At 51.2% G+C, this 6,080-nt stretch overlaps 1 protein-coding gene across 1 annotated transcript in view; it reads left to right on the top strand.

Moving 5' to 3' along the window:
- The first annotated feature begins 338 nt into the window (after nucleotides 1–338).
- PNOC (prepronociceptin) overlaps nucleotides 339–6,080 on the top strand; it is a 26,148-nt gene continuing 20,406 nt past the window's right edge. Inside the window, exon 1 of the mRNA XM_012654937.1 lies at nucleotides 339–523. The gene's annotated coding sequence lies outside the window, so the exon portion shown is untranslated. The remainder of the gene's footprint in view (nucleotides 524–6,080) is intronic.

The following is a 6,080-nucleotide window of genomic DNA, read 5'->3' on the forward strand; positions in this document are numbered from 1 at the left end:
GGCTTGGCTCAGCTCAGCTCTGGGCTTCTGCGTGCGGTGGGCGTTTGGCGTGAGCTTCCCCTTCCTCCTGCCTGCTTCCTATTCTCCACTCCTCAGGCAAAAAGGTTGCTCCAGGAGACTCCAGGATTTGGGGTCTGCCTCGTCACTGTCACCGGGAGGCTTTTTTCCTGACTGACTTGCCGGAGCTCCCCGCCAGCCCTCGCAGTGCCTCTGGAAGCAGAGGGAAGGCAGCCGTGGCTCCTGGCTGAACAGAGTCCAGGTAAAGCAGGCTGGAGGATGGATTGATGGGGAGGTCGGGATGTCACAGGTCTGATCGCAGCGCCAGGGGGAGGGGACCAGCCAGGAAGGCTTGCAGGTGCCGCTGTTTGGTTGATTGAGGGGGTCAGCGTGTGTATGTGTCATCGAGGTGGGCAGGGACGGGGAGGGCTGTGCGTGGGGGGAGGATATATAGGCTGCTGTGGCTGATACGGCGGAACCGAGCCTCACATCCATCCGAGGGAGCCCGGCGACTGACAGCTCTCAGGTAGGCGACCGCACGCGGACCCCAGCCCCGACCGAGGCCACCGGCGCGGAGCCTCGGGAGGGCAGGGCGGCCGGGGGCTGGCTGCTCAGCCCGCTCCTTTGTCCAGTGTGGACGCTGCTGGCCTCCTGTGAGATGATTTCTTCATCTCATTTGCAGCACTCAGAGGGGGAGGGTTGAGGGGTTTTTGTCGTTTTTTGTTTTGTTTTTTTTTAACCTCAAAGAGAGATGCAGAAGAAGAAAGAGCTGAACTTGGAAATGAGGAAAAGTTTTGCTTCCCCAGTTGTCGCCCCTACTTTGTCGCGGCTCTCTGTGGGCGGGCGGTGGCCGTGGGAGGTCAGGGGAGGGGCAGGCCCTTGGGAAGGGACTTGCCTTCCAGGGTGGCCCCGGGAAGCCCCTGGTCCTCCTGTGACGGTTTTCTCCCTCCGTGGCATCTTTCCTTCCCCGATGTGCTGTGCAGGCTGGCACTGAACTTGACGCCGTTTGCATGCGAGTTTTTAATCCAGAGGGAACCTTTCTCCCGTTTGTCCTGAATGGAAATTGCTACTAACGATGCGGGGAGGCGCCAGAGCTGGGGGGCGCGCTCCACCTGTACACGGCTGAGCGCGGCCGCCGCGTGCGGATTCCAGAGAGAATTCCTGCGGGCACGACCTTGGTCTCCCAGACCCCGAGTCATTTTGAGGTCTCCTCTCTTGCTTGGCGTCTGTCTCCCCGCACCCATCGCCCCCACCTAACGGTCTCTGCCCAGGTCGTGCGCAACACTCCGTTCGCAAGTCGCAGCGTCCAAACTCCCGCCGCTGCCCCAGCCTCCTTCCCTGTCTCCTCCTCCCTTTGTGCATCTCCTTCCCTGCAAGTCTCTCTCGTGCCTCCCAGCCTTCCCCACCCAGCCCCTCCTCCCCCGAGTCCCTCTGAACACGGGCAAGTTCTGGGGGAATTTCAAGTAAGGCAGGATGATTGGGGAAATGGACTATTTAAAGCAAGCTGCTTTGGACTTGAATACCCTGATCCTGGGCTTCAACATCTGTGTTTAGCTTCCTCAAGCAGCCCATAATTGCCCCAATTATAACCAATAACATTGTTCGGCAGACTAACAAAAGATGAGCTTTGCACGGCGTTCGCCAGCAAGCCCGAACCAGAGTTTTCAACATAGAGGGGAGAAGTAACTGCTTGGCTTCTTATCAAAACCTCGCAAACAAAACACTGCTCTTTCTCACTGCCTGTGGGTGGCTGCTGCCTGCACCCCTTTTTTTTTTTTTCTCATTTATAAAGTGTACAGGGAAATATTCTACCAGCTTCTCCCGATGCTGTGATACCTTGAACAAAAAGGATCAGTGTTCCTTTGGGCTTGCTGAGTCTTCTGCAGGGAGGTCCCTGGCAAGACTGTCCCCAACCACCACCTTGAGAGGAGCAGCTTCCACCTTTCCACGTGCTGCCTGGGCTGCCTGTGGGGGGCGCTGTGGTACAGCCAAGGGGCGTTTTGCGGGGAGCAGTTGTGTTTTCCGGGGGGGCCGCAGCCCCTGCTTATCAGCTGAAGGCTGAGGGTACTTAGGGATTTGGAAAATGCAGGAGATTTTGCATTGTCAATGAAGGCAGTAATCGCAGGATTAGGCTCCAACCCGTGCTCTCTGGAGCCCGTGACAGGAGCTGTCACCAAGCCATTCGGTGTTCAATCAATCAGGTATTTATCGTCTACACTCCACCAGGCGGGGAGGCGTGCGGGGGGGGGGGGTTCCAGCAGATTCAACAGAGGTGATAATAACAGCACTTTACATTTGTACAACGATTTAGGCGCTTTCACACCCAGTATCCCAGGCGACAGCCCTGCGAGGTGGTGTCATTATCTCCACGTTGCAGTTGGGGAGACTGACGCTGAGATTAAATGATTTATTCAGTGCATGGCGGGGACAGGACTGAGCAGAGCCACGCCGGCTCCAGCCCCTCTCCCCATGTATAAACTAATGGCGGGTGGGGGTCAGGAGCGGGGAGACCCGACACAGACGCCCGTGAAAACAGTTGGAGGACCGCGCGAGGCTGCGCGTAATTAGGTCCTAAATTGCGTGGCCCAGAGAGCAAGTGCTGGAGGAATTCAGGGAAGGAGCGCTTCCCCCAGGAATCCGGAGAGTCTACCGGGTGGGGAAGTGCGTGGGATTTGGACGGTCAAGGGCTTCGAAGGCAGAGGCAGCAGCCGGGACAAACGCACAAAAGGCGGGCAAAGGAATTAACATTTCTTGAAACCTACTATGCACCAGACAGTGAGCTAAACTTGTCTACATGCTTATTTCATGCTAACACACACACATGCACACAAAGACACACCCCAGCAGGGATGCGAAGTTTCCGGGGAGCGTTCCGTGCTTGCATTGACGCGGTTCAGTAATCTCTCACTCCCCGGCTCCGCAGCTCCCAAAGCCCACAAAGAAACCGTTGAAATCTCATGTGTTCTGGGTCTGGGTGGAGCTACTCATCAGAGGTCTTAGGAATGGGATGAGCCCTTCTCAGAAAACAGGAGTCACCTTGGCCATAGCTTGTAGTGGCTTGAATTGCTGGCAACTCATTAGGGAAACCGGATTTCCTAAACGCTTTTATTTAAATATCTAGTTATTCCCACTAATAGGAAGGCTTCCTCCTAACCACAAACTCGTTGTGAGATTTGGGGCACACCAATTTGAGTGGGGGCAAGCCAGTTTTCTGGGTATCTCCCTGGATAAGCTACAATCACTTTCGGTCTCGACTTTCCATGATCCTGTGGTTTTTCAAAACGCGGGCGGCTGCTTCGGCTGCGTCGCAGAAGCACGAAATCGCCAGCTCCGAAGGGCCCAGCCTGGCGGGTGAAGCGCAGAGCCTGCCTCCCTGTACGCCCAGGGCTCTGCCCTCCCACGATGGCTCACAGCCACCCTCCCCCCTCCCCACGCTGGCCTGCGGTCTCCCGGCTCCATTCATCCTTTCATTCATTCAGCCAGGAAACGTGTGCGGAGTCCCTGATGGGAGCCGCACAGAGCCAGCGCAGGGACACAGGGCTGCCAGTCCTGGGCCTCCTCCAAACTCACAAAGTTAACAAGCCCAGGCCAGGGGTCTCCAAAGGGGCAAGCCTGCCCGACGACCCATTGGGCTTCCAGAAATTAAGACTTTTTAAAAAAAATCTTAGCTTTCTAAATGTGCACTTAGGTGGGCTCTATGATGTATATAACTTATAAATAAATTGGGAATATATGCTCAAAGCAGAATGCTAGAGGTACAACGTTAAAGAGGTTTGAAGATTATTGGTCTAGATTCTTTGCTCTCGACTTATCTGTGTTTTCCAATCTTTTTGAAAAGAACATTGAGTAATTTTATTACAAAAGGAAATAAAAGCTTTTTTTTTTTTTGAGACAGGGGTCTTGCTATGTTGCCCAAGCTGGTCTTGAACTCCTGGGCTCAGGTGATCCTCCCACCTCAGCTTCTCGAGTAGCTGGGATTACAGGCATGCGCCACCACACCGAGTTAAAAGTAAATAGAAGCTTTTAGAAATCCATTTAAATTATCTTGACAGTATATGCGTGAACATGGGCCGGCACCAGGAAGATGACAATGACGAGTGCTACCTTCCAACGTGGCAGCAGCCCTTAAGGAACATGTGACTTTTGCCCCCCTCGACGAAGTTTGCGTGGCCTTTGTCCTGTGCTGTCCTGAAGCTGCTTCCTCATGAAATCCCCTTCTCCTCTCCCTCTTCCCTCCTTCCCTCCTGTCTTGCTTCCCCGTACCAGGCAAGGACAAACAACTGGCCATTCATAAAGTCAAAGACTATTATCCATCTAATCCAACTGCCTCTTTTTACAGAAGGAGAAACCGAGGCCAGGGTGGAAAGGGCCTTGCATAAAACCCCACAGGAAACAGCAGAGACAGATCTAGAACCCAGGACTCTTGTTTCTGAGCTCAGGGCTCTGGCTCATTTGTTGCTCCCCAGCCTGGGGAATATTTGGCCCATGCAGGGCGGGGCAGCTGTCCTCCACCCCTCTATGCCATTCTCCTCTTTCCAGGGGGAAATTGAGAGCAGAAGAGAGACCTTTTTAAGTCTAAGTGGATCAATCAGAGGAGGAAAAGAAACTAAAAAGGCCTCCCTCAGTGTTAGTTAGTGAACAAGCACAAGCTCCGTGTAGGAGTCTTGTCTGCAATGGGTCAAAGAAATAGGGCACATGGGAGACGCCCCCTTCCTTCCAATGGGTGTGCAGCTGGTGGGCATGGAAGGTTCCTCTACAGACTGGGGAGAGCCAACAATAAAGAGGCTGCAATCAGAGCGGGGGAGCCCAGAGTTCAGGACAGGAGGAGGTTACTAGAATGGGTTCACCTGCACAAAGACAGCCGCAGAGATCATCGAGAGGTGTGGTCCGAGCATGAGTCTCAGCTCTGCCAACTTCAAGTTATGTCTCCTCTTCCAGCCTCAGTCTGCTCAACTGTAAAATGGGGATAATATTAATAGCACTTTCCCCATAGGGCGGATGCTTATAAAGCAGTTAGCACAGTGCCCGGCACGTAGCACTGTAAATGTAATAGCAATATGATTACTATTAAATACAAATAGATTCTGTCCCAACGAGATTCCACCAGAATTTGTCAACCTTCCCAAAGCAGAAATAGTATATGGAGCTAATGGTTTCCCAGAACTCACGATTTGGAGTCAAAACACCTGAGTTTAAGTCCTGGGTCTGCTCTTTATCAACTGGATGATCCTAGTCAAGTTGCTTAACCTCTGTGAGTTTATGTTCACCTAAAAAGGCGGATTAATATTAGCCCCAGACTATAGGGTTGTATATGAATATAAACATATTCTGTAATCTGCAAAGAACAATGTTCTATATACGTGGTTGATGAAAAGGGTGGGGTACATCTACCCCTAGCAAAAGAGTTGTGCCCTCTTCCCTTCTCCACTTAGAAGCCCCAAAATCACAGGCTTTCTCGTAAGTCATAAAACAAAACTCAATTAGGGTTTAGGCTCAGCTGAAGCTGCATACGTAATCTTCCAAACAGACAAGCAACTAATTATGTTGCCCTTGGAAGCAAGATTACATGAGACTAGATTAAAATAGTGGTATTTTATCTTTATAAACAGCAAGGCAAAATTAAATTTGTGAGATGTCATTACCAAATTAAAAGGTAATTAAACATTTCTTTATTCAATACGAGATGCCCAGATTCTAGTATTGCCACATAGAAGTGTTAGCTGAGCTTGCTGACCGAGTGAAATACAAGCCGGGTAAAATTCAGACCTACTCAAGTTAAGTTTTATTTACTGAGGGTCGCTATTTTTGTGTAATTAAAAAACAACAACCTGGTGTTACTCCCATTTTGCAATTGAGAAGACCGAAGTCTCAGAGGTGAGATAACTTGCCCAAAGTCACACAGTTACACAGTGCAAGGTTTAAACACAAATAAACTCATAAATTAACTAAGTACTCACCTTCATTTTTTGGTTGTTTTTTTTGTGGGGTTTTTTTTTTTTTTTTTTTTGGGTCTCACTCTGTCACCTGTGCTAGAGTGCAGTGGTATCATGATAGCTCGCTGCAACCTCAAACTCCTGGGCTCA

Source organism: Propithecus coquereli, unplaced genomic scaffold (assembly GCF_000956105.1).
Source record: "Propithecus coquereli isolate 6110/MARCELLA unplaced genomic scaffold, Pcoq_1.0 Scaffold451, whole genome shotgun sequence".
NCBI classification, from domain to species: domain Eukaryota; kingdom Metazoa; phylum Chordata; class Mammalia; order Primates; family Indriidae; genus Propithecus; species Propithecus coquereli.